Here is a 10,463-nt window from a genome sequence, read left to right as displayed (position 1 = left end):
CATACAAAGCTCTGCTCATAATACAGAGAGCTGAGTGATCACAGGATGTTGTCGCACATTAAACAAGTCCTCCTGTCTGTGGTGGGCTTTTGAAAATAACACTCTGTCATCTATATCTGACAGGAGAGATGAGCAAGTTCACTAGCAGAGATAGCTGAGATATCCGCTGCTCACTTAGCGTGGAAACACACCACACAGCGGCACTACAGAGTGTGTAGTCTGCTGAGGAAAGAGAACGTAATGGGAAATCGGCTAAGAACCAACATGACATGACTGCCGGTCTGAGATAAATTGTAAAAAAACTTTTTTCCATACAGAATCATTTGAAATGAGATTTGAAAGCTTTTAGAATGCGACTGTTACAATTAAAGACTCTTTTAGCACTTCACTCTGAAATCAAACGGGCATTTAAGAGACATAAATATGTGTTTTATGCAAATATATGCTTTAAAAATGCTACACTTATGAAAACATTCAGATTCGTTAGGGAAGTTTTATCAAAGAGATACTTTTAAAAAAGGAAAAAAGGAAAAAAAAAAAGTAAATGTAAGAATGTGAGACTCACAATCTAATTTAAAACATAAGAAGAACCTTGAACCTTTCCATTGGACAGAAGGTTCTTTGTAATTGAAGAAGGTTCTTTAGATAATTAAAATGTTCATCAAAAGAAAAAAAAAAGTTTTTATGTATTGATCACTAAAATAGTTTTTTTTTTTTTTTTTACACCCTTTTGGAATCTTTGTTTTTAGGATAGTACACTCTTAAAACATATGTACCAAAAGGGGTGTAGAGGAAAAAGGTTATTTATATGATTAAAATATTGTTCACACAAAGAAAAAAAGAGCTGTTCACTGAAAAGTTTTTTGGGGAAACCAAGAAAATCCTCTTTTTGAAATTAAAAGTGTTCCTCTGCATAAACTTTTTGCCATGGATGTTCTTCATAGAACCATGCATTCCAATAGAGAACCTTTATTTTCTAAGTGTGTTGGTTAAATCTAAAACGGAGAATTGTGTGCGAAACCATCTACAATCTGCAAGTCGTCTTCCATCAACAGCAGGATTATGCACATTAGGCTGATTAATGGCGTCCGCCACCAGATTACTTGATTTGATAAGCAGTACAACCCATCACGAACATAATACATCACAAATTGTTTTGTCAACAATTTATGGTACTATTTATCAAATGACCATCGCCACTCGCTGAGTAATAGTGTCATATCTGACATTATGTCAATAGAGAAGTTGAGCTAAGGGCAGCCGGGCTGCAGTGATTTAGACACAATATGTGCTGACCTGCGTCTATGTTTAATTCATAGCAGATGAGCAGAAATAGATGGATTACTGTTCCTAGATCTGTGTTAAGGCAGAAATGGGTAGGAGTGGCCAGGTTGGTATCCCAGTCACACACCTGGTCCTGGTACAGTGTTCATATCTGTGATTGTGCTGAAAGTAAGCTTGATGCATCGAACAAAGGATTTGCAATTTGCAAATATTCTTTCATGTATCGTATAAATATGTTTACTCAATATATTTTAAATAAGCTTTAAAGCTGTAAAGAAGCTGTCATTTTAAGGTTTTTAGTGTGTTTTATCATGGCAAATAAGTAAAAGTATAAAATTAAATATAACTATAAATATAAATTCCCCACTATTAACGTGTACTGTTCATGAATTTTGGTTATACCATTGAAAAAGTGAAAATTTTAACATTTAAGTGCCTCATTGTAACCTTGATTTGTGTCTGTGTGTATGTGTGTGTGTGTGTGTTTAGAAATGTGCAAATTCATTATTTGTGGTAATAAATATTATGCCACAAATGTTGTATTTTGAGCTTAATTTGTAATAAACCTGGAATATTTTCTTTCAGAAACACCACTATACTTGATAAATTTGGGCACATAAATGGTTTTGAAGACTTGACTTTTTCTAGGTCAAATTAATGTTCCTCATATGATAAGACTTGGCATATTGTACCAAAAATCAATAGCAAGTAGTAATAGGAGATATTCAGGCTGTCTGTACTAACATTTTAAAATCAAGGGCAGTACTAGGAAATAAAACGAAACGAAAAAAAAAAAGAAAAAAAAAAAACGTTCAGTCCCATTTATTGTATCAAAACAGTTTTTCGCTCCACAGTGCAAAAGGAAAGAAAAGCAATCTGAAATCCCACCTCTTCACATAATCATTCTAGTCATCATCGTGATGGTCAACAATTTCTGGCTGCTTGTTTTATGATGTTGTCAAAACAGGCCTGCACACCGTCGTAATTTGACAAGCTTTCCGGATAGCGTGCCCTTGGAATGAAGGCTGTGGTCCAAGCCGTCATCAAGGGGATCAATGCTGCTCCTGAGATTGGCCTGCAAGTGGCAAATAAATTCCACAGAAAAAACATCAGTTCCACAGGTATGAAAAGAAAGAGGTGAGCCAGCGCCGGCTGGTATATATATGGCTCTCGTCCAAAGCACCACTGGCTCATCTTAAAGGTTACAGTGACTACCCTGTGCACTAGTGTTAACAGAGCTTTCCCTCTCTGGGTTTATGGTCTGTGTAATAATTTTAAGCAAAGTGAAGAGTGTTTCCACAGGAGATGTTGGAGGAACAGCTGTGGGCCAGGGAGGAGGACAAGTGGAGAATGATTGATCACTGGGAGCGGAGAGGCTGTGTACCTCTCACCTTCCCCCTGCGAGGCTCCACGTCTGCCCCTGATCCCTTACATCTGCCTGCCCTTAGCAAAGCTGGAGGAGGAGGCCCGGCTGGATCTACTCACATGTCCCTGTACTCTGGAAGAGGAGAGACTTAGAAACATGGGCCAAACCATAAAACTGGGATGCCATTGCTTTTTATTATACGTGTGAAGAAAATTTAGCTTATGGCTCTGTTTTTATTTTTTTCAGTTATTTGAGGAAAATGTGTGATGGGAGACCTGAAACATTGTGAAAGACACACTTCTACATTGTTGTAGTCAGCTGATTTTGTACAATGATACCACTGCATTGGAAGGTTCACAGTAAATGAAATGAATGAAACCTTTTCTGCCTCTTTATTTATCACGCAAAATGTGTGCACAATTTTAATTGTTGATTATTTACTTATTAGTTGATTACTATTTACTTGACTAAAACCAGTAGCTGCTTAAATGTTGAATGTTGCATTATTACGCCGACAGGTGGGGACATTTTATTGTCTTTTTATGTGAATCAATGAAACATTCACTTAAACGACTCGCTCAGAATCACTAATTAAAGAACAATTTGTTAAACATCACTGATTTATTCAGAATCTAAACTGCCTTGAAGAGTGAGGCATTGATTCATTTACTTCACAGATCCGTTTAAAATATTAACAAGGACTTTAATACTAATATATGGAGGGAATCCATTCAGGAACGATACAAGCCAGTGTATTTGTTTGCGAGTCATTGAATCATTCCCTCAAACGATTCTTTTTCCAAACAATGATTCACGGTTGTTTATCGGTGACGCGGCATTTGATTCTGTTTAGGCTTCGTTTGAAAACCGTTTTCCACGGTTAGTCAAAACTGGAAAAGTAATGGGAAATATCTTGTCTGAAATGTAAGTTACTCAAAGCTAACTTCTTCTTTATTGCACATTGGTTTGAAAGCAATATCATCGCCTAATTATTTTTTTAAAATGAATTTTAATCTGCTGTCAAACGATAAACCAACACATGAAAGGCTAAAACGCTCTAACGGTAACGTTTTTATCAGGCTCTCTTCGATGATTTAAGTAACGTTAATGGTTAAGATCTTCTTCTTTTTTTACAACCTGAGGGGCCTATTTCTTTTTAACAGGACATTGTTACTAACCTGTCAAAACGAAGCGATACTTTATAAAAAAACATTCATTTGATATTTGATTGAAATACACCATTACGGTTTCATTAGCTCATCGATTTAGCAGTAATCTCATATCAGAGACCATCAAGCAAGTTACATGCAATAACCTGGGGCTAAATGTTAAAATATGATCCAGACTAGCTAATGACCCTATTACAATCGACCCAGGAAGCTGAGAAAGAGATCCTCCAGGTTCTGCGGTGCATCATGCAGACTGCCCTCTGCTGTATCATCATCTTACTATTACAAACCGGCACCTAATTCATCCAACCAACACAACTAATAATGTAGCAAATGAAAAAGGGAAGATGGAAGGGGAAAAGCCCTCCATGTCTCCCTTATTTTTTCTTTTCTTCTCATTGTCCGCCTCTTTTCTTTCTTCAGCTCTATGATGTAAGAGGTGAGTGTCCACCACCAATGACCTATTAAATCAGGCTTCATTCCCTCAATTTCTTCGCCAAACAGGCAACAGACAAAAATGTCTGTAGAGACTGACAGTCAGAGAGAGAGAGAGCACACAGGCAGACCGACAAATAGGGAGAAAGGAGGGACAAAATAGAACCTCCCAATCAAAAATTATTGCAGCTCCATGAATGTGTCCTGTAAATGTTGGCATGCTAATTGTGCATTTATAACATTTTTTAATGGCTTGTTAATTTACCTCCCACTCTATGATTGCACTTGAAATGAGTTAATGACTGTGGGGGGAGAGTTAACAACATGCCCTGGCAGACACAATATTTCCCTCTTATTTATCAACCTGGTCTGGGAGAGAGACAGAGCAGCTTTGACTGAATGAAGGGGATGCCTGCCGGGTGAAGAAGTTAAGCTATGGGGACATATATATACCAGAACTGTAAAAATAGAATTAATGTTTTAATTTTCGTTTACCCCTTAAAAAATATAATAAGACATAATTACGAAAACTGCATTCATTTGGAGAACAATTTTGTCTTTTTAAACATAAAAAGAAATTGGAAAAACAAAGCAATCATACGATCAAAACTAATAACACGCCACAGTGTGAAAGACTAGTAAAAAAAATCTGTTTTTCTAAATCCTAATATTAGCTATAATTCAAAACAGACTCCCTAACCAGCATTAGAGGAACTGCTTTAAAACTGTAAATTGTAAATTACAAGCTAATAATAGTTATAAGGAAAACAGTTTCATATTATTAAAGGATCAGATTTTTAAACATTTTTTAAAAACACTACTAGGTACTAATTTTATATTTTTAATCAATAGGCTACTACTGTGCTTTATATTTAAATATATACACACACATATATATATATATATATATATATATATATATATATATATATATATATATATATATATATACATACACACACACATGTGTACTGTATGTTTGTGTGATTATTACACTTAAATACAAAAAAATAAAACTAGACATGCTTCAAGTTCTACAACAAAGACAGAAGCATAGTAATTTCAGTGAATGTTTAACTTAGTATTTTGATATAAAAAATGAAGATGAAGTATTCCACAGAGAGTGAATTGTTTACTTAAACTTCTTGATTTCCGTGAGCCTGCTTTATTAAAATGAACCCGATTTCCCAATTCTACATATGAAAGAAAGCACAGTGTAGGAGAGTGCATTTTATTATTCGCTACACAGTCAAGCCGTGTGTTGAATAATAATAACCTGAAATAGTAACCTCAAAAAGTAGCCTGGTAACACTACTGGAATACTACTTTCACTACTTCGAGTTATTTACTGCTCAAGACTGGCCTTCTTAAACATAAAGCATGTCTGACGGTAATATTGATGTATGACCTGCATGCAGTGAGTATCGGGAAATGAATAAACAAACACATAAACTAGATAAGAGACTGGTGCTAACATGGTTAGTAACGTCTCTGGCACTGTCCGTTCAAGTCATTTCCTCCAATCTTCCTCAGCAACAGGACATGCCTTGGCGACATATAGTCGAGAGGCTATTGAGTTGCTAGATTTCTTGCTGTAACCCGGGCAATGAGACAAGAGAGCAACACTCAGCAGTTCAGCTGGAATCCTAAACACACTGTTAAGGTATGTTTGTGTTTCTTAGGCTATTTGATGGTAGAATTAAAGAAAATAGGTCCCATTTCTAAATTTATCAATAATGTTGATGCTCAAACCTTCAATTTACTTAACATTTCATTACTATTAACATCTTTTCACCAGGGCTGAAATCTGACCTGAAGAGAGAGCGAAATGATTTGGGAGGCACTTTAAGGTAACACATTCGTAACTTACTCCACTGGAACTCCACTCCACTCCTCACTAAACAAGCCACTCTATCAGTAAATGCTAATCTCCTAATTAACAAGCTAATTAGGTAATTATGGCTTTGCAGAAGGATGCCTAAATGAATTATGACAACACAGTCACTGCTTTCTGAGACACCTGTGGGCCCCTTTTTGGCTGTCACTACCAAAAAAAAAAAAAAAAAAGTAAGGTGACAGCCTGTTCAGGTTTCAAAAACTTAATTCTCTTGAAAAAAGAAAAGAAAAAGATGTGTATGTTATGAGACAGGGGCTATTTGTTTTGAGCCTGTCAATTAAACCTGTCAGATAAGAACGAATTTGTGACTAATTAGCACCTTATATGCATAAATAAGTGATAAATAATTGAGTGTTATTAAATATTGAAGACATAGAAAGGAGCTATGCACAGTAGTATTGTGATAGATTTGTTTACATTTTTTAAAATAATAAATAATGTCTACATTATTATTTACATCAGTAATATCTACATCATTATTTAACCACATTTTCTTTTGCAACTCATTTTTATGGGACCTTTTCACAAAATTTGATGACATTTTACAGTTACTAATTCTTGAACCATTTTTAATATTTTCTTTTTTTTATATGTACTGTACATTTATAAAACTATAGCAAGTGTTACATTTAAAATTTCAGAAAGCTAGTTTATGCTGCTGCATAAGTGTATCTAATATAGTGACTGAGGGAATGTCAGGAATTTTACATCTTTCACTCTTTTAACCAACTTAATCAGTCTATGTTTGTTGTAGTTTTCGTTCATCACTATAAAAGTTTACCCAACTATGATGACTTCCTCTTCTGAGAACCCTGCAACTGTAAAAAGGGTCTGTTATGCTTTTAATGTTTTGTTTTATGATGTCTGATAAAGTTGTGATGCAGAATCTGGCATACATTCAATTATGCATTGTTTTTTTTTTTTTTGAATAATGTTTTTCTCTCTAAAAGCACTGGAGTAACCACTTGGGGTGAAAAACTAGTATGTGTAGGGGGGAAAGAAAAGCCTTGTGTGCTCATTAGTGAAAATAATCCTGAACGGTGGGCTTCTGTCCAAGAGCAATAATATTAACAGTTCCTACTGACAACAGTGAGGTTACATTGGCCATATTTGGGAGAAACTGCGGCTGATATTTTCAAGACGCTCAGTATATAGGCGTACTGCTCTTTAGGTTGGCTGAAGGAAGTGGGCAGTAAACATCCAATAATAGAAATTGTGTTTATGTTATTATGTAAGCATGGCATCATGACCACAATAAGCTGAAGTGTCTTTTTTTTCCCCTCCCACCAAAAGATTTGCTGTCATACTTGGGGAAAATGAATTATGTTGACATATGGCTGAAAACAATGGTGGAAAGGCATTCAACATAAGGCAATGAAGAATCATGCAGTGTTGTGGAGGAGAGGATCTGGAGCTGTTCCTTTGAGCCCTCTATGACAGGTATACAGAGCCACCTGACAGCACAGTATTTCAGTGATAAATGTAGTGGGTCTGGGACTTCCATTCACTAAAGTCAGGAGTGTGCTGGGCTGATACTTCAAGGTCAAGTGAATATGAAAGAGCCGAACCACACAGCTTGCTAAAAAGAACGATGCTTCCTAACTTCGAAACTTCTAAATGCTATGTTCATGTGACGTGCTTGTAAACACAGATGTTGTGTTACAGCATCGTTTCGTGATTTTTGAATGTGTGTGATTTAAAAAAAATCATAATCTGTCAGCCACATGTGCTATATTCAGTCTAGTTCCTTTACACACTGATAATAAAAATGACAACGACTATATAAATGAAGGTGAAACATGCGCACACACACATACGCACTCAGTCGCAGCCAAAACAATTGAATTACGGGGCTTGTGGCATGTTGTCTTACTCTGTGATATGTGTGAAATGGTTAATTAAAGGTGAGCTCATTATTCTTGCTCAGGATCCAGTAACTGTGTTAACATGATCCATGACTAATATATCACCCACTTATTGCACCCGAAGAATTTAATCAATTGCTCTGAACACCAATTCATACACAAGAGTTGAAGTAAATATGCCACTATAAATTCTACTGTTTGATCTGTATTGTTCAGGAGGATTGATGTGTAAATCAAAAGCCAATGGTTGTGTATTAAATATGGTGCTTATATTAAACTATTACAGAAGAACACCATGTTGTAGTGTATTTAGGACCATATAGCAGATATTTTCAGTCTGATATTGCCTAAATATAACATTAAATTACTCTACACAATGGAAGATGCAACTCAAATAGTTATATAATATTTGTGTATTTATCCTTTAAAAAGTAATTTAAAATCCAATGAAATTCTAAACAAATTTAGAACAAATATATTAAACATAAGCTAAAAACAGTGTGTACACGACCATATTTTTGGGACCTAAATATATATATTATGGAATGTCCCCATTAAGATGACAAAATTTCTGTGTAACATTCAATCAAGTTTATGCAGCAAATATACAGCAAATACACTTTAGTTATTAAATTATGCAGTAAATATACATTATGCACTGTCCTTTTTTTTTTTTTTTTTTTTTTGCAAAGTCTACAGGTATTTTGCAAACTAGGTTAAAAACACTTGCCAATTGGAACCGATTTTTAACGTATAGATGAAACACATATAGATGGTTTATATCAAACTGAACAATAAAAAACGGCTGATTCAGACCATTTCACTCACTTAACATTTATTAACATGATCACAAAAATAATAATAAAAATATACACCAGAAAATAAATAGTTTTTAGTTTTAACTTCTTAAAAATGTATTTTTTTTCATATTTAATAAGTGAAAATTAGCTCAATCTATTACAGAACTTTGTGATTCCATAATCAAAACCAATCAAAATCAAATGTTTACATATATGCACTTTTATATATATATATATATATATATATATATATATATATATATATATATATATATATATATATATATATATATATAAAACAGACTCTCTGGCATCAAAATAAATGCTATAAATTGAATATCATGAAACTCTTGAAGCTCCAGGCATGCTGACAGATCCTTCTGTGCTTTTCACATTGTTTATCCTGATCTGGCTCATCCCAGAGGAAGTTTTGATTTTCTGCATATCTGATTATTCACTCTTTAATTAGCCTGTGTTAATTTCCCGTGTTGAGTGTGTCAGTGATGGAGGCAGTCCACTGGGCCTTCAGTCAGATCATGCACTATGGAACGGTACTTTCTGGTGCCAGCTTTCACAAATTCTCAGCGTAGCGTCACATGTTGGTGCCTTTGGAAGGGTGTCTGATTGACTTTCTTACTGTGCAAAAATTAACAGCTCTGTTTCCTCGGTATGTGTCTCCGATTCTTGGTAATTAGTCCCATCACATCAGTGGCTGTCATGTCACAAGTGCAACCCTGCCGTAATGCATTACCTCAGCTATGGCACCAGAGGATTTCATAATTAATATTAACCTGTAGGTACATACAGTGTATCATGACAAAGTGCAACTTTTTTTCTTTTCACTCAAAAATAAAATTGAAATTGGCTCCTTTGTACCAACTGATCAAATTAGTGCAATAATTATTGTCTGAATGCTTTCGAGCACTAAATATATAACAACATGATTTAAATAACATTAGATGAAATAAAAAAAATATTGAACGAATCAATGCAATGTAATTAGATGTGAACTGTAAACTTTAATATAATAATTATACAAATCTGTTATATCTGTTATAATCTGTATTATACAAATTATACAAGTAGTGGAGTTAGCACATATATTTCCTTGGTAATCGTTTTTTGTCTGTGATGAGCTCTTATTTACCTCAGCACGAGAACAAAAATCCAACAAAACCGTGTAGGTATATGACTTTGAACAAAAGACGCGTATTTTAAAGCGCAAAAACTGCAGCCTACGTGAAATGTAGTGATTTGGAATCGAAAATACAGTGGTTTGGCGGGAAATCCAGAGTGGGTTTAGTAAAGACCCGAGGAAGCGCAGATATGTTTCAGTGTGTCTCTTTGCTTCAAGCCCACCGAGCAGTCTGCTACCATAGCAACTGCCAAGGAGCGCTGCGAAGCGCCGCCTGCTTTTGCAGTAGATGTCACCCTTGGCAACGGCCAATCAGAAGTTGATATCTCTCTGTACAACCGTAGCAAAGGTGCTGCGCTCTGAAGGCGGGCGTTCTTGCTCAGCGGGAGCCAGCCGTTGGTCCTTGGGGCCGTCGCTCAACCGCGGACTCTTCGCTGATTGGTTCGCGGCGCCTATTTCCAATATTATAAACATGTCCTCTGCTTTCCTGCCCCTGCGAGCACGGCTTGTTG

At 35.5% G+C, this 10,463-nt stretch overlaps 1 long non-coding RNA gene across 1 annotated transcript; it reads left to right on the top strand.

The window, feature by feature from the left end:
• The first annotated feature begins 3,514 nt into the window (after positions 1 to 3,514).
• On the top strand, positions 3,515 to 8,307 carry LOC127963544 (uncharacterized). Its single transcript, XR_008154860.1, has 4 exons — positions 3,515 to 3,574; positions 5,788 to 5,917; positions 6,053 to 6,104; positions 7,445 to 8,307. It is a non-coding gene; the product is annotated as an uncharacterized LOC127963544 (long non-coding RNA).
• The last annotated feature ends 2,156 nt before the right edge of the window (positions 8,308 to 10,463 follow it).

The sequence above is a fragment of the Carassius gibelio genome, chromosome B8 (genome assembly GCF_023724105.1).
Source record: "Carassius gibelio isolate Cgi1373 ecotype wild population from Czech Republic chromosome B8, carGib1.2-hapl.c, whole genome shotgun sequence".
Classification (NCBI taxonomy): domain Eukaryota; kingdom Metazoa; phylum Chordata; class Actinopteri; order Cypriniformes; family Cyprinidae; genus Carassius; species Carassius gibelio.
The sequence above is the reverse complement of the archived record's forward strand: the minus strand, read 5'-3'. Positions and strand labels throughout refer to the sequence as shown.